Source organism: Mirounga angustirostris, unplaced genomic scaffold, assembly GCF_029215605.1.
Source record: "Mirounga angustirostris isolate CCGP_5_RB_7025 unplaced genomic scaffold, mMirAng1.0.hap1 SCAF_6, whole genome shotgun sequence".
NCBI lineage: Eukaryota > Metazoa > Chordata > Mammalia > Carnivora > Phocidae > Mirounga > Mirounga angustirostris.
This window is the reverse complement of record NW_026991714.1, coordinates 59,767,388-59,786,286: the sequence shown is the minus strand read 5'-3', so window position 1 is coordinate 59,786,286 and position 18,899 is coordinate 59,767,388. Positions and strand designations below refer to the sequence as shown.

The 18,899-nt window shown below is 36.8% G+C and overlaps 1 protein-coding gene and 1 pseudogene across 4 annotated transcripts in view; one reads left to right on the top strand and one right to left on the bottom strand.

Moving 5' to 3' along the window:
* The window catches only part of GREM2 (gremlin 2, DAN family BMP antagonist), a 107,321-nt gene that overhangs the window by 62,370 nt on the left and 26,052 nt on the right, over positions 1-18,899 (top strand). The window lies entirely within an intron of this gene.
* LOC123847262 (small nucleolar RNA SNORA1) lies at positions 3,979-4,094 on the bottom strand (annotated as a pseudogene).

Genomic DNA, 18,899 nt, shown 5'->3' with positions numbered 1-18,899 from the left:
GACCCTCACCCAGGCTCCTGTGGTTTGGTGTGTGTACACAATAATAGTTCTGGGTTTCCTCTCTGTAGAGAGGAATAAAATAATTTTGGCTTTCAATTAGAGACATAACTGCAGTTTAGTCAGGGGCATGGAACAGGGTAGCTGACAGCTATGCCAAGCTAATGTCATAAGACATGAAATCCCAGCACATAGCAAGGGATCCTGAGGCATCTGAGTTACCACAGGCCTCATACACAATAAGACACCAAGACTAGCAATTAGGATGCAGACAGAACAAATATTTACATTTTGAGAAAACAAAAGAGGAGGCATCAACAACAGAATGAATCAAAAGCCACAAGACCTCTGATGTGGGCAAGCAAAGTGTCGCTGTCAGTGTGAAGCAGGAAGGCAGAACTGGTTTCCAGTATTTGCAATTCAGAAATCTAGATTACTGGAAAATTTAAAATAACATTGCAGTTTAAGATCTCCTCTTCAATCCGTGTTACACGGAGTTTAACATGACGAGTCAATTGCCCTTTTCCTCCTTCTACCCTCTAAAGCCTCCTGTTAGCTCCAAGTCATTTCTTCACCATGTGTGTATGGATTATGTGTTACAGGGAGTCTGAATACATTATTTCAAGAGGTCTTTCAAAGTCCTGGAAGTGCTCAAATACGTTTTAAAGCCATGTATCAATTCATAGATTTATTTTGTCAAAGAGACTGGTGTTCTAAGTGACCGGAGAATGTGGTAAGATCTAATAGAAGAAAATCAGGGCTTTGGGTGGGGGTCCAGGAAAGGAGAGAGATGTTTGGATCCTCCCTTCTCTAGAATTAGGAGACAGATTTTTTTTTCTAAGTACTTTTAGATGGTTCACTCTTGCACACTCATCTGGAGAGGGGGAAAAATTCTGGCTTGCCAGGCAAATACAGAGACTTGTCACCAACAGGAAGACCCTAAGTCAGCCTTTGTTGTAACTGGAGTGAGGCATTTAGTTTTGACTAATTCTGCATGCATCGGCTATTATAAGAAATCCAGAGGGGGTGGTAAATAAGGATGGAATGACTGGGGCCTGGCTAGTGAGGAGAAGCAGCTCAGTGCACATGGCTTGGCTTTGACATGGCAAATGATGCTAACTTTTCCCTTCCAAATGTCTCTAATTCTGAAATTCTATAAGCATGAGATGGTGTCTCAGCCCCTTTTGATCTACATCAACCCATAATGGATGTCTGCCATGTGCTTGGCATCAGTACTTGGGAAAATGACTTTGCTGCCAATTATCTGATACTGTTATTTCATTTCTAAAATGTAATATCTAAAAATTGTTCATTTGAGAGATGTTTCAAAGCACTTTTCGCCAGTGTGCCAAGTTTCAGATTCATTTTGGGAGAGACACACATACACATAGTATTTCACTGAATTTAATATTTTATAAATGGGTAATATTAATTGAGTATATGCTAGCTACCAAACTCTGTTCTAAAAAGTCTTTATGTGTCCTTAATACAGATGTAGATGGAAGAATAATTCAATGATTCCATACTCTTATAAACTTTTTCCCAGGCTACTGAAGCTAAGGAAGTTACTTTATGTTAGTTCTGATTTAATGGATTGACATTGTTAGGGGAATAATAAATCAAGAAAGAGCTAAGAAAAAGCATTCTCAAGAGGATAAAAAATCTCTTTTTATCAAGAGAGTCAGGACAGAGCCACAGACCTTGCCATCTGGGGACACATGAAGCCTGAACCCCCGGAACATTTTATGTTAGTTTATAGGTAGTAAGAGTAACTAAATTTAAGGTCAGTGCAGCCAAGAAATTTTACTTTCTAGACAATCCTACTTCAACTTTTTCCTCTATTTATTGAGTTTTATTAGTTTTAAGTTCTATTGTTTCAAATAAATGAAATCTATTGAGGTTTAATGTTTCTTTAGTTTTAATAAGACAGATTTCAGTCTTTTTATTGGAGAAGGTACAGTCTGTCCATCATTTCAGGACTTAATGTCTGACACAAAGTTCTATAGAACATTATGGAAGTTACTGCGTGAAGCATGGGTATTTTGCAGAACTTATATTGTTGATGCTTTTCCATTTTTATAATAGATTAATACACCCTCACTTTTTCTAGAGGTTACTGAACTCTTTCTGTTGTTTCCTTGGACATTAGCTCCCTTCTTCCTGTCCTGCAGTGCTGTTTCCTGCATTTACCATGCTTCTTAAGCTTTCATCTCATGTCCACAGCCATGTTCACTTAGTAGACAGCTTCAGAGAATGGAGAGGCCACCAGACATGAATCTCCTCATCTTTAGAACTTACCTCCCTCCACAACTCACCATTCTTTTCTCCTTACTTCCCATCTTAGAGAATGCATCTAATCTTGTCCAGTATTCTCTTTCTTTCCTCTATTTTCCCACTCCATTTTTTGTTCTCAATTTAAAATATTCAAATAGCTTTCATTTAAAATTTAACTCTAAAAAAGAGCAAAGAAGGGGCGCCTGGGTGGCTCAGTTGGTTAAGCGACTGCCGTCGGCTCAGGTCATGATCCTGGAGTCCCTGGATCGAGTCCCGCATCGGGCTCTCTGCTCGGCAGGGAGCCTGCTTCTCCCTCTGACCCTCCCCCCTCTCGTGTGCTCTCTCTCTCTCTCTCATTCTCTCTGTCTCAAATAAATAAATAAAATCTTTAAAAAAAAAAGAGCAAAGAAGGAAAGGAGAAAGGAAGGATGGAGGAAGGCTATAATTTCTAAGGTCTGTTCTAGTTTCTAGAAGAAAAAAATCTATATTTATTTTCTCTCCCACAGCATAACCAAAACTGCTTTAACTAAGGTATCTACTTTGTTAGGAATTAACTGGTCATTTCCATCGTATTTTCTCTAACATGCTGTGGCAGTACATTTTGCTCAGCACTCAGCTGTTTGGTACTCTTGTCTTTCTTGGATTCTGAGCCCTCCTCCTTCCAAACTGCTCCATCGCCCCCTTGAAGGAATGGTACCCTCTGCACATCCCAAATATTTTTCTCCAAGGTTCAACATTTATCTCTTTTAAACCTAACATTACTCCTGGAAGATCTTATCCTCATGCACATAACTACAGATGGCTTCCGGATCTACAACCCCAGCTGGAATTTTCTCTTCTACTTGAAACCCATATTTTCAATTTCATACTAGGAAAAATTACCATAATCCCCTCCTGGATTGAGAAAATTAAATTGCTCAAGCACAAGCATCAACTTCTCACCCTTCTTCATACCAATGTACCAATTTACTCTTCCATCTAATATTTTCTCTGGTGTCAAAGGCAAATTACCCATTGATCAATTGAAGGTCAGCACATCTACTGTGCACTTGGCTGAATGCCCCTTTCTTCTCATTTCATTACAGACCTTGCTCCAGGATTCATTATAGTCTCTAACTAGATGATCTATGACTATTATGATTTAAACCTCATGCTCCCTGCTACTTTTTACCTTTCAGCTTTAAAAATATATGTACTTCTAATCTAGCCAAATAAATAAATGGATAAATAATAAATTACCTCTCTGGAGCTGCCTTTCTTTTAACCACTCTAATTGAGATTTGGTCTTTTGTTTTCTCTTCTTTTTGTTTTTGTTTTAAAATCAATAAATTTTCATTTGAGGAATTTCACATGTGATTCCTTCTATCACCTTATTTCTTTAAAAGTCTAAGTCATAATCTTCAAGATAGCCCTTTTAAAAAGAACTTTTACTCAATCCCCAGTTGTCATTGTAAGTCAGCCCATGGTTCTTTTGGTAGTTGGGCTTCTTTGATCTCTACTTGAATATGGATATACTTCAAAAATTCTCCATCTGTAGTCTTTAAGATCCAATTTCTTCAAGCAATTTACTTTAGTGCCCCAGAAGTCAAATTATAGGAAGTATATTGTTTGCTATTTTGGCAAATAATCTAAAATATATTATTCCTTAAATGTTTCTAATATTGAAAAGTCTTGTCACATCCACTCTTTACTCATGAGCCTAGCAAAAAATGTTACAGGTCTCATTGTCACCACTGCAATAAACTTACTGTGATGGAAGCATAACCTGTGTCTCAGTGTAGCCACTTTTGCCTTCCCTTCTTGATCATTTTTCTTGAAAGACTAGTATGTACTGGCAGCCAGGCTAGGCAGCAGCCCCACCCACCCTTGCACCATGGATGTGACCCCAAGATAGCAAATACATGTGTGCAGCCCACACAGGGATGACCCTTGAGAACTAGCTCTATTAGTCAGAGGGAATTGTGTTTTGAGCTCCACATGACATCTCCTACAAAAGACCACTCCTTCAAAACTGGGAGAGGTAGTTGATTTGCTTAATACAGAGAGTCAGGCAAAGTGAGGAGATGAGGAATACATTCCAAACAAAAGAGCAAAGCAAAACATCAGAATAAAAGACATTAATGAAATTGGAATAAGCAATCTATGATAAAGTTCAAAGCAATGGTCATAAAGATACTCATCAAACTCAGGAGAGAGTTGGATGGATGGATGGATAGATGAATACAATGAGACAGAAAATATAAGAAAGATCCAAACAGAAGTTACAGAGCTGAAGAATCATCAACGGAACTGAAAAATACAGTAAAGGGTTCAACAGCAGACTGGATAAAGCTGAAGATCAGATTAGTGACCTGGAAAACAAAGTAATAGAACTCACCCAACAGAACTCACAGCAACAAAAGGAAAAAAAAAATTAAAGAATGAAGATAAGTTAAAGGAGTCTCTGGGACAACATCAAGTGGAATAGCATTTGCATTAGGGTCCCAGAAAGAGAACAGAAAGAGAAAAACTAGAAAACTTATTTGAAGAAATAATGACTAAAAAATTCCCTAATCTTGGGGAGGAAACAGATATAGAGATCCAGGAAGCACAGAGGGTCCAAAATAAAATGAACCCAAAGAGAGCCACACCAAGACACATTGTAATTAAGAAGGTAAAAGGTAAAGATAAAGAGAGAATCTTAAAAGCAGTAAGATAAAAACAACATAATACATACAAGAAAAACCCCACCAGGCTATCAGCAGATTTCTCAGCAGAAATCTTTCTTTGCAAGCCAAAAAAGAGTGACACAATATATGTAAAGAGCTGAAAGAAAAAAAGTTCCAACCAAGAATTTTCTACCGACTAAGATTATCATTCATAATTGAAGGTGAGATTAAGAGTTTTTTAGATAAGCAAAAGCTAAAGCAGTTCATGAACACTAAATCTCCTTATAAGAAATATTAAAGGGACCTCTCTAAACTGAAAAGAAATGACACTAATTAATAACAGAAAACATACAGAAGTAAAAATCTCACCGGAAAAGGTAAATATATAATAAAGGTAGTGGATCAATCACTTTTTTTTTAGATGCACATGTATTGATTCTCCCTATTGATTCTTTTTTTTTATTATGTTATGTTAATCACCATACATTACATCATTACTTTTTGATGTAGTGTTCCATGATTCATTGTTTGCGTATAACACCCAGTGCTCTATTCAGTATGTGCCCTCTTTAATACCCATCACCAGGCTAACTCATCCCCGCACCCCTCTCCCCTCTAGAACCCTCAGTTTGTTTCTCAGAGTCCATAGTCTCTCATGGTTCGTCTCCCCCTCTGATAAACATTGGGGAGGGTATGTGCTATGGTGAGTGCTGTGAATTGTGTAAGACTGCTGAATCACAGACCTGTACCTCTGAAAAAATAATACATTATATGTTAAAAAGAAAAGAAGAATATAGCAGGAAAGGAAAAGTGGATCAATCACTTTTTTAAAATTTATTTTTATTTTTTATTTATTTATTTGAGAGAGAGAGAGAGAAACAGCATGAGAGGGGATAGGGTCAGAGGGAGAAGCAGGCTCCCCGCTGAGCCAGGAGCCCGATGTGGGACTCGATCCCAGGACTCCGGGATCATGACCTGAGCCGAAGGCAGTCGCTTAACCAACTGAGCCACCCAGGTGCCCAAGGATCAATCACTTTTAAAGCAACTATTTTAATCTTCATAGTAAAATAGTAAGAATAGTAAAATTAACTAAAACTACAATAATTAATTGAAAGATGAATGAAAGAAGAAAATGTAAAGTGTGACATTGAAAATGCAAAACATGCATTCATTTATCTGGACACTTGCTTCCACATCTTGGCTATTATAAATAATGCTGCAATAAACATAAGGGTGCTTATATCTTTTTTAATTAGTGTTTTTATTTTCTTTGAGTAAATACCCACTAGTAGAATTATTGGATCAGATGGTAATTCTATTTTTAATTTTTTGAGAAAACTCCATATTTTTTTCCACAGTGGTTGCACAAATTTGCATTCCCACCAACAGTGCAGGAGGGTTCCTGGTGAAATTTAAGAAACAAAGAAAAAAAGAGACAAACAACAACACAAAAACCCAGACTGAGGTTTGGGTTTTTAATACAGAGAACAAACATAGTTGCCAGAGCAGAGGTAGGTAGGGGGATGGGTCAAATAGATAAAGGCGGGTAAGAGTACATTTACCTTAATGAGTACTGACAAGTGTACAGAATTGTTGAATCATTATATTGTACTCTTGAAACTTATGAAACATTGTACATTAATTACACTTGAATTAAAAAATATAAAAAATTTTAAAAGGAAAAAATTCTGAGGGGGGTGAAAAAATGTAAATTTTGGAATATGTTCAAATGTAAGTTACTATCAACTTAGTCATATATGTAGGAAGTTATATGCAGACCTCATGGTAATCACAAAGCAAAAACTTACACTAAATACACAAAAGAAAATGAGAAAGGAATCTAAACCTCTCACTAAAGAAAGCCAGCAAACCACAAGGAAAGAGAGAAAGAGAAGAAAAGAACAGAGAGGAAGTATGAAAACACCACAAAGGAATTAACAAAATGGCAGTAAGTACATACATATCAATAGTTACTTAAGGAAGGAAGTAATGAAAATAAGAGTGGAAATAAATGAAATAGAGATTAAAAAAATAGAAAAGATCAATGAAACTAAGAGCTAATTTTTTGTAAAAATAAACAAAATGAGCTTGGTGATGGGTATTAAGGAGGGCATGTATAGCGTGGAGCACTGGATGTTATACACAAACAATGAATCATGGAACATTACATCAAAAACTAATGATGTACTGTATAGTGACTAACATTACATAATAAAATAATAATAATAAAAGAAAAAGAAAAACCTTTAGCTAGACTAACCAAGAAAAAAGAGGGCTCTAATGAAAAAAAATCTTGGGAATAGAAATTACAACTGACACCACAGAAATACAACGATCATAAGAGACTGCTATGAACAATTATACACCCAACAAATTGGACAAACTAGAAGAAATAGATAAATTCCTAGAAACATAAAATATTCCTAGATTGAATCATGAATAAATAGAAAATCTAAATAGACCAATTGCTAGTAAGGATATTAAATCAGTAATCTGAAACCTCTCAACAAACAAAAAGTCAGGGGCAGACGGCTTCACTGGTGAATTCCACAAAACATACAAAGATTTAATACCTATCCTCAAACTCGTCCCAAAAATTGAAGATGATGGGATACTTCCAAACTCATTTTATGAGACCAGCATTACCCTGATACCAAAACAGGACAAAGAAAAGAAAATTTCAGCCAATATCACTGATGAACATTGATGCAAAAATCCTCAGTAAAATATTAGCAAACTGAATTCCACAATACATTAAAAGGATGTCTCTCAAAAAAAAAAATAAAATAAAATAAAAATAACAGGATCATATACCATGATCAAGTGTGATTTATTCTAGGGATGCAAGGATGGTTCAACATCCATGAATCATTCAACATGATACACATTAACAAAATCAAAGATAAAAATCACATTAGTGATCATCTCAATAGATGCAGAAAAAACATTTAAAAAAATTCAACATCCATTTATGATAAAAGCTCTGAACAAAGTGGTTATAGAGGGAAAGTTCCTAAACATAATAAAAGCCATATGTAACAAACACACAGGTAACATCATACTCAATGGTAAAAAGGTGAAAAGTTTCTCTCTAAGATCAGGAACAAGATAAACATGTCCACTTTCACCACTTTTATTCAACATAATATTGGAAGTCCTAGCTGCAGCATTTAGGCAAGAAAAAGAAATAAAGTGCATCTCCATCAGAAACGAAGAAAAGAAACTGTCACTATTTGCAGATGACTTGATACCATATATAGGAAACCCAAAGCCTCCACCAAAAAACTGTTAGAACTAATTAATGAATTCAGCAAAGTAGCCGCATGCAAAATTAACATACAGAAACCTGTGGCATTTCTAAACACTAATGAGTTATCAGAAAGACAAATTAAGGAAACAGTCTCATTTAAAATTGCATCAAAAGAATAAAATACCTAGGAATAAATTTAATCAAGGAAGGAAAGATCTGTACACTGAAAACTATGACATTGATGAAGGGAATTGAAGAAGACACAAATAAATGGAAAGATATTCCATGCTCAGGGATTGGAAGAATTAATATTATTAAAATGTCCATACTACCCAAAGAAATGTACAGATTTAATGAAATCCCTATTTACATTACTCAATTCCTGCACATAGTAATTTAAATTATACTTTTATAGTTTTATTAATATTATTGCTATTATAATTATGTTTAAATAATACCTATGTCCAATACACATTTGACACTGTTATTTGTTTACAAATCTGTCCTTCTCTCAAATATGTATTATCCAAGGGTAGCACCATGTCTCTTCTGACTTGTGATAGGAACATTTATCTACCTGAATGAAACTTCACAGGCAACTCAAGATTGTCATTCTGTAGACTGAACTTTTTTCTCTTCGAGTCCTTCCTCCTTCTATTGACTAGTTTCCCAAGAACAGAGCCAGCTACCATCCATTTTGTTAGCCCAACCAGAAACTTTGGAGACACAGCCAATAGTATCTCTTCTAACTCCAATATCTGTTCCACCACCAAAATCCCTGCTCACCCACCTCCAAACATCACTCAAATTCAGCTGCTTCTCTATATTTCAATAGTTGATTCCTTTGTTGGATTTTGGGAGGGGGCTGCACATCCTGCAGGAGATTCCAATCTCTTCTTTGTGCCTCTAAACAGGGCCACCAACACACTCCATCCCACTCGTGCCTCTTCACTGCTTCCAAAGGGACTTCTCTATTACGTAAATATATCATGTTTAAAATTCTAGAGGGACTCCCTAATGTCTTCAGGATAGAGTTCCATACCTTTAGCATGAGATACCAAGGTCTTCTCAGTCGTAGTTTTTCAGACTCATCTCCCAGGTATTTATCATGCACACTGTACCTCATTAATGGAGACCTACTCTCAGTTCTCAGAAAATGTGATGCCCTCACAAACTTCTGAACTCATCTGCTCTCTTTGCTGGAATGCCTTTCAGCTAGCACATTTCTACTGGTTCTTGAAGTGCCTTCCACTTCTTATTCTCTGAGGAACTGATTTTTATTTCCCCGATCTCTACTCCCAGGTCCTCTTTCTCCATGTGCCATGCACACATATCTCATATACCTCATAGTACCTATGACATTATATTGTAAGTGCCACCTGTCTTGCCCAACTCCTTAATAAAACTGTGAGTTCTTCCTAGATAGGTTTAATGTCATAGTCACCTCCATATCATAATATCAATCACAGTACCTATGGTACTATGCTGCTGGTTGAATGAATGAATGGACCAATACAAATAAAGTTCAGAAAAGTTAAACAACTTGAAAAGTATGAGGGACACAGTGTACACTTCAAAGCAGAATGCTAGGGGCAGCAAACTACATTGGTTCTGAATGAGCATGACTTTGGAGGATAAAGAAACTGGGTTTGAATCCCACCTTGGCTAACCACTAGCTATTCCTATTTAGGTAGCACTAACCTCTCAAAGAATTATTCCTTATCTGTAAAATGGTCATGATGAGGTTCTGGCAAGGATCAATTCATAGAATTTCTATGATATGGTTATTATACTACCTGACATAGATTGGCCCTTAGTAAATGTCACTTACCATTTTTACTACCTTGTATCTAGCAGGTTGCTTTAAATTGCACTGTTTAATTTATTAGTCTTTTAATTAAAATTTGTTATAAGAATGAAAATGAACTGTATAACTGTTGGTTAATTTTGGAAAACTGCCATGAAGTTCAAGATTTAAATGTTTGGAGGAATGGAAGGGATGATAAAGATCATCTAGTTCAAAACCCTCACTTTCTATAACAGGAAATAGGGGCTAAGAAGATTAAGATCTAATAGATCATATAGCTTATTAGAGGCTAGTTAGTGAAGATCCAGGACTAGAACCAAAGCATATATCAATGCCTATTATTCCCAGTTGCTTGGATTGATGAAATTCATGTGACTATTAGATTTGAAGAACAAGTCTACGGCCATACCACCCTGAACGCGCCCGATCTTGTCTGATCTCAGAAGCTAAGCAGGGTCAGGCCTGGTTAGTACTTGGATGGGAGATTTGAAGAACAATGAGAGCACCTTGAGACTCTTGAGTCCATGTCAGGGAAGAGGAAGATGCCAAATGGGTGGAGAACTGACTGACCTTGCCACATAACCACATACCAGCTATACTATTCTGTTGCTTTATTTCCTTTGGGAGGTTTTTCTTTTCTGAAGAAAGGATAAAGAGCTCTGTGGAAAATTATGAAATACTATTACATACAAATCTGATTAAAAGTCTAGTGACTGTAAACCGTGAGTTGAGATGGACACATTCCCCAGGGCCGGCATGCAGATCTGATAGGTTTAATCTCACCACTTCTGTCTAGCTTTAACTATGTTGCCTTCCCCTATGAAGTTATCTCCCAGAAAAATCAAATTTTTATTCATATTGTCAATTTGTTTGAGGCACTCCAGAAGGGTAAAGAAAGAGAATCTCTATAAATGGAGATTGAGAGAACATGCAAGAAAAATATCATTTTGTGCCAGAAAGAGAAAAAAAATGCTAAATAGCTAGGAATATTTCTTCCTCTTGCAGAAATCTAAATGGGAGCTTCTAAATGAGTCGTCCTTGGTTAAGGAAGTTTCCTAATCCCACGAACTTCTTGATAATAAAATCAGTCATCCCAATTATTTGTCAACAAATCTGATTGAAAACTTAATAGAATAAAATAAAGCCCTTAATATTAAGCATAGGCTTCTAGATATCTGTTTGCATTTCAAAGTTTGTAGGATAGTCTATTTTTGCTCTGAAATTTCTTTAAAACAGCAAAAGTTAGCTCTAGAAAGCATTGTGTTTTTCCATTCAGTTTATTGGTTCACTTCGTACTATTGTTCACAAGCATTTGGTTGCTAGACAAAATGAATGATTCAAAGTGTGAGGCCCAATTTTTGTAATTTATATTCAAGGAAAAATATGACAGAAAGAACAGCATTCAACTTGGAGTTTTTTATACATGTCCACTGCAGAAAGACTCTGGGCTTTTTGGTAGTAGCTGCTCTCCATAGAGCTTATCATTGCATTGCCTGGTATACATTGATCTTTTCATTTTTTAAAAGCGTGATTTCATTTGGGATTGTTCCATGTCAGAATGGTTAGTGATAACATTATTTAAAACTGTGTGTAAAGTTCCCCTTGAATTGTATATTTTTTATGCACTACAATTTCAAAATACCTTTCTTTTCACGGAAGCCACATGTGATCCTTTTGATCCTTGCAATCGTAAAGGAGTCATATATTTTAGAAAGGAATGTTGAGAGCTAGGTGTATAGGAAATATCTGGAGAATAGCTTGGCTTTTAGTGTGAACCAAAGATTATCAGAGAATTTAGAGCAGGAAAAACTCTTAGAAATCATCTTGTCTGGAACGTCCCAAAGTATATCCCTAGCTTGTAACACTAGTCCAGTGAGATACTTCTCCAGTTTCCATTGTCTGACAAGTCAGGAAATCCTGCACACTATAACTCTCTTTTAGAGACTCACATATCACATTAGTCACATTTAAGTCTTTCAGAAAAGGAGGCTCTATAGGCACGTTAACCCTAGTCATCATAATTTATCTGGTCACAGAACTCTCTTATTCCATGGAACTATCATTCTGAGATTTGTGTTTTAGGAAACATTGAGCTACTCCCTTTTCTTGAGAAATTTGGGGCCCAACAAGGTTGTCAAGTGGTCCGTTAGTATCTAAAGCCAGTATCTTGGAATTGAAACATTAACTAGCATTTAGGGATAACCTGTGTCCTAAGATTACCTTGTGAAAGTCCTTGGGTAGTAAATGTCAGGGCTGGCTCTTTGCTTATTAAATACATTGTTTTTATCTAAGCAGCAACAGTATTATGTCTTATAGGTTGTGCAAATGAACCCCAGAAAGCCCAACATAAGAGAGATTAATAGTTCACTGACATCACTTGGGGGTATATCCCAAAGCATCTACCCTTTAGACGCTTAGGGAAATTCATACAACTAGTGTACTCCACTACCACTTTTCTAAGTCATTAAATATATTTGTAGGACTTTTTGATAATCCTGGAATTTAGTGAATAAAACAGAGTTGTGAGCAGATTTAAGTTGTTTCTGGTTTTTTGTTTTATTTTGTTCTCTATTCATCTGATACATTCATTACTAATCATTTTGTATAATAGAGGTGTCAGGTAGATATTTACACTAGCTTGCTGTAGGGTTGAAGCCCACATGGGTTAGTCTGCTGGGAAGTCATTTCAAGATGAGACAGTTCTTTAGCCCTGGGCCATGAGATCAGCATTATGAGAGGATCTGCTATTTTGCTAAACGAGTTGCCATTTTTCTATGTTCATTCTGGTTCTGACTTTCCATGCCTTGTTTGTAATTTCCTAAATTCTTTGATGTAAATATGCAATCACTAGCTTAAACTTTGTAAGAAAAACCATAGTCATGGACAATTTTTAAATCGAGCAGTCTATCCAATGGTTCACATGAGTCAATCAAAAAGGCACAATATAGATTACCATGCCATCCCTGTCTGGGACACAACTTGGTAAGAACCCATCCATTTGACTCCCCTCACCTCACCAGAAAGTCCTGTAGAAAAAAAAACAAAAAAACAAAAAAACATTTTCCCCAACACCCTCACATACCTACTGAATTAAGGCTAAAAGTTTCACGTCATCGTAAGTGATCAGATACTAAAGGAAACTGAATTCAAACAGTTTGATCCTGTTTCACCTTAGGGCAACTCTGGCTGCTGATACAGGGATTCATCAAAGGCTCCCTTTAAGAAAGCCCCTGGAGCCCATTCACTAGGATGCAGGAGTCAGAGATGGAAAACAATTCAAGTTAAATGATTCTCCTTGATGTGCCTTTGGCAACACTTGACGCTAAATCTAAAGCTCTACTTGGATATAAAGGTCTGTTCTAAGGCTAGAAAGTCATAAAATCCCAGCAGGCAGGCTGTTTATCATTTCCCTGGCAAGGCCCTGGGTAATGTTGGAACTGAGGAGCCAGAACACTTGGACATGCACAGAGTGGGGCCGGTGAGACGTGTTTTCAAGTCAGACTTATCTAAGGAAATTCACGGAACATACTGAGAATGGGCTTGGTACTGATTAATTAATTTATTTAATTGTCTTGATGTAGTTGTTTTGTGGCTCTTAGGTTTATTCAAAGAAAACTATTCTTACCATTCCTAAAATATTCCCTTTTCAATCCGGGTACATCTTTCTCCTTGTGGCCAGTGATGTTTCTGAAATTTTAGGGATTGGAGACAGGTGAATAAAGCGTGAGCGGCCAGTGAGAAGCATGATCATTTGGGACTTAGAATTACTAATGTAACAAATATTATTGAGCATCTACCTCTCTAGATTCACATAGTAGGTCTAATCTCAGAAATTTCAAAATCCCATAGGAAATCTCATTATTTAAAAGGCAATTCTGCAAGACTAATGAATCACAGAACTGTACCCCTGAAAAAAATAATACATTATGTTAATTTAAAAATTTTAAAAAATAAAATAAAAATAAAAGGCAATTGTATCCCTCTGAGCAAAATTTGATATTCAAATGAATATTTAAATACAGTTCAAACTTCTAGGCACCTCTGTTTCCTCAAATATAACAGAGGGGTAAGGAGTGACCTTACTGTACTTCTAAAGGTCCCTGTAAGGACCAAACGAGATGTGTGTTCAGTACCTAGCACATAGCATCAAGGATTAGCTATAATAAGTGCATTTTTGTATACCTAAATTTTGGGTATCTGTCTGAAAATTATTTTGGGGCATTTCCGCATTAACCCATTTTTCTTTCTATAATTTCATATTCCTCTGCTAAGAAAGCAGAACAAGTCCATGGGTGATTTCAGTAATTTTACATATTGCATGATGGGATAAGCAAAGACTTAGAATTCAGACACTTTGGGATCTGACGTTTGTCTCCACATCTTAGTGGCTGTGTGATCTTGGACAAGTAATTAAAGCCTTAGTTTGTGTATCTGTGAGGTTGGGAAAACAGTATCACACATGGTTGTCTGTGGTGAGGATGAGAGATTATGAACATTTATTCCCACTTACAGTAAGCACTAAATAAATGACAGTTTAGAGACTCCTTTCTCTCTTTACTCGTCCCTTCTGAATGGCTCGTGCAAACCCACCAACATACATATTCAAAACACTTTCTGCTGTCAACAGCAGAAATGGCATTTTAAAATATTTTTGTTTTCTCTCTAGTTCTAGTGGGTTGTCCTAAAGAAGTAGTTTCTGCAAAATCTGAGAATACCCTAAGAAGTTGGCCCAAAAGCAAAGACACTAAAATTAATTCTAATCTTCTTTAATGATATAAAATTGCTGTGATTACCTTTAGGTAGGATTATTTTAAAGACTCTCGGTGAGAACTATAAATGGTTTCAAGTAACAAATAGTGAATGATACATGAAGATAAACAACTGTGCATTTTATTAAACCTATCAAGATTAAATTTCACTTTTTTTAATAAAAATTAATGTCATAAAAAAAATTAATGTCATTTCATATCTGGGCTCCTGAACAAGTAGAAGAAAATGACAACAAATTTAGAACAAAATTAATCAACCGGCCATGGATACAAATGAGTGACATCGAAGAGGTACCCTCTCCCCGAAGTAGACTTAATTCCTGTTTCCTGCTCACCAGCTCCCTGTCTTGTTTCCCTTCCTTGAGTTCTCAAACCATCTCACCATCTCACTAGTCTGAGCTTTGAAGATCACTCTTCATAAGTACTGCTTAGCTAGTGGAACATCAGCTAACAGAGTTAAAAGGTAACAAGATAACTGACCCCATCCTCGGAGCTCAAGTTTCTCTCCGGCCAGTGCATTTATGCCATCTCTTCATTTGCCCAGAAAAGCAGTTTAGACATGCAGTTTTTAACCTGGCAACATTCACTTTTTCTGCTGTGTGTCAGTATTGAGAGACTTGCATTAGAGCCTGGATTTTTTTTGAAGCAGTGGAAGAACAGTGTGCATCTGTCCAGTAGATTCTCTTAAAGACACGTTCACATAAGCATGGAGATTTGGAATTGCCTCAAAGATGGACGGGGGTCAGAGAATGCCTGGTAGATCAGTAATAGAATATTTAAATCAAAGTACTTCTTGGGAGAGAGCCAAGTTAGAGAAGAAGGCCAAAGTAACCTGATCCAGGCCATGGCACTGACGATAGCTAGAGCAGCTGTACCCAGGGCCCTTTTGGACTGCTTGCCTGGATGGCCAAGCAAGCCAGGGAGAACACGGGTTTAAATGCTTGCTGGATTAGTGATAAAGGCAAAGAAGAGATTGAGTTGCTTTGATTTCTACAGAAACCAGCATGTTAAACTCACATACTGGTTCTAAAAAGGGCCTTAATTCTGATAAAATTATCACCCCAAACCACCCAGCCAATGTATTTATCATGATGACACAATTGTAAAATATGACCCCTAATGTCTCAGGGATGATTTGCCCACTACCCAGATCCTGGAATCATGTTATAAAAGTGTAGTAAACCAAATAATGTCCTCCTAAGGATGTCTACATCCTAATCTCCGGAGCCTGTGAATATGTTACCTCACATGGAAAAAGGGGCTTTGCAGTGGTAATTAAGTTAATGATCTCGAGATGGGGAGATTACGCTGGATAATCTAGGTGGACCTAATATAAACACAAAGGTCCTTAGAGGAGAACCTTTTCCGGTTGTGGTCAGAGGGAGGAGATGTGAGCACAAAACAACGGTCAAAGAGATGCAACCTTGCTGTCTTTCAAGATGGAGAAAGGGAACCATGAGCCAATGAATGTGGGCAGCCTCTGGAACCTGGAAAGAGCAAGAATCCTCCAAGAGTCTCCAGAAAGGAACACAGCCCTGTAGACACCTTTATTTCAGTCCACTGAGGCCCATGTCAGATTTCTACCGAAGTGTAGGGTCATAAATCTGTGTTGATTTAAGCCACTCAATGTGTGGTGATTTGCTATGAGAACAATAGAAAATGAATACAGGAGGACTACAGGTTTCAGAGGCAGCATCCTTATCCTGGACCTTCACTCTCAAAAAGTCCCTCTTAGCCCCAGGCTGAGAGCCAGGGAAGCCTTAAGTAACACATTGGGGCTTGCTGCTCATCTCTTCAAAGGAGGGATTTCAGAGAGAAGACAAGGAAACATAGTCCTACATGTAACGTTGTCCCAAAATGGAGACTCGGCAACAGGGTACAACTAAGCAATCTTGAGCTAAGAAATCATGACATTACCTGCCCAATAAGTGTGCAGTTGGAGATGATGTGGGAAATGGAGGAAGCTTATGTAGAATCTGATGTTACAGGGAGAAGGGAGAGGAGGGGAGTGGGCACCAGTCATTTAGTACCTACAACCTCTCAGTGCTTCACATGCCTTTATCACATTTACTTCAGCTGAGGTTATGAGAAAGTGAAGAAAACTAAGACTCAGAGCAGCTGTGTGAACTGCCCAAGGCTATACAGAGTCTCAGTAGCTGAAATACAAGGTGAAAACCAGGTGTGCCTAGTCCGAAAGCCCACGGGCTTTCCGCAACTCTGAGCTGCTCCTGGTGTGACTTCAACATCATTATCAGGAGGTCACTTTCGGCTTGTGCTAAAGGGGCTGAGGCCCTGCTGATATGTCTGTTTTGGTCTTGGAACCAGTTCAGAAAATTATGGTAGGAAAAAAGGGTACAGAAGAAAGGTCATCAAAAAGTAAACGTATTTCACCTAGCATGTTTTTTTTTTTCTTTTTATTTTGTGATATTTGGGAACACCTTCTCTATACCCAGATTATTAAAAAATACTTCTATGGCTTCTTCTGATACTTTACCCTTTTAGTTAAATCTTTGATCCATGGGAATTTATACTAGTGTAATGTGAGCTATTGACTCAACTGTATATTTCACAGATGACTTTTCAGTTGTCCCAACACTATTTATTGTGTAACCTATAATTCCTCATTTATTCAAAATACCAGCATAGTCACTTTCTAAATATCCATGTGTATCTGAGTCTCTTTTCAAAACCAATATTTTGTCCCATAAGCCAATCAAAGAACCATGAACTGGATAAAAAAAATAAATGCAACACACATCATAGATGAAGGGCATCATATATGAAGAACTTCTAAAAATCATCAAAATGAGCAAAGGATATGAACAGATATTTCTTAAAAGGGGATATATAAATAGATCTTACATAAATGAAAAGTGGCTTTACCTCTCTCAATGTGGTAATGACAACTAAAAGAACAGTGAAACACCATTTTTAACTATGTGATTGGCAACAATCTAAATGTTAATAACATACTATATTGGCAAAAATATCTTGTTACCAAGAATATAAATTGATATGGCCTCTAAAAGGGGCTGTTTAGAAATACCAATCAAAATTACAAACACACATAACCTTTGACCCAGCAATTTACTTCTAAGAATTTATATTAAAGGTGAAAGTACATATATTGAAAAAACCCATGTGTGAGATTTTTTTCATTGCCACCATGCATATAACTGCAAATACAGAAAAAAAACTAAAGGATTATCGGTAAGTTACTAATTAAATAAGGTCTCATAATGTATTTAATGAATTTTGATGTGGCTTCCCCAAATAGTGAGAACTTTCTTTACGGAGAGTTACTGTTATGGAGATTTTTTTCTAGATGTATTGTTAAATGTCTCCCCAAAGAACATTTGGGGCTATTTGGGGGACATTTTCGGTGTCATGTCTGAGAGGCAGAGAAGGGCTGCTACTGGTATCCAATGGGTAAGAGCCAGGGATGCTACTAAATATCTTACAATATTTTGGATAGCCTCCCCCGGCATAGAATTATCCAGTATAAAATATCAATAGTGCCAAGAAAGAGAAACCCTGCTCTAGAATAATGATCAGAAACTGATTATATGACATGACTATTAGGCTAAGGGACAGGGATGGACAGAAACTTTCCATTGTATTCCATTTTGTAATTATTGAATCATGTACCTGCATGTACATGTACTATTTATTCAAAAATAAATAAATAGTACTGCTTTAAAAAAAAATTCATTGTTGAATCTTTAAAAAAAAATCTGTAGGGGTTCTGAAGAAAAATCTTTGATTTTACTCATTTTATGTTTTTCCCTGTGGCCTCTTGTCCTTTTGAAAAATTCAAGGACATATATGTTGATCGTTTTGACATAGATGGAGTGTTTTCTCCTGGAAAGGTACTTCCAAAAATAGAGTAAAATAGGAGAATGAAGTTACAGTGTATTGTATCTGACCAAACAGGCTTTGGTCTTAGCAAACACCAGAGAAAACTGTAACCTAAATTACTAGAAGTTACAAATGTGTAAGTTTTCTCAGGGGCAGGACAAACACTCCTATACAAGGGAACTGATAGGGCAGAGGTGCCTTTTGATTAGAACTCCTGACAACATGCCTTTCGAGGTCAAAGGACCTCTAAAAATTTCTCTGGAATCATTTCATAAATCTACTGTAAATTTTCATTA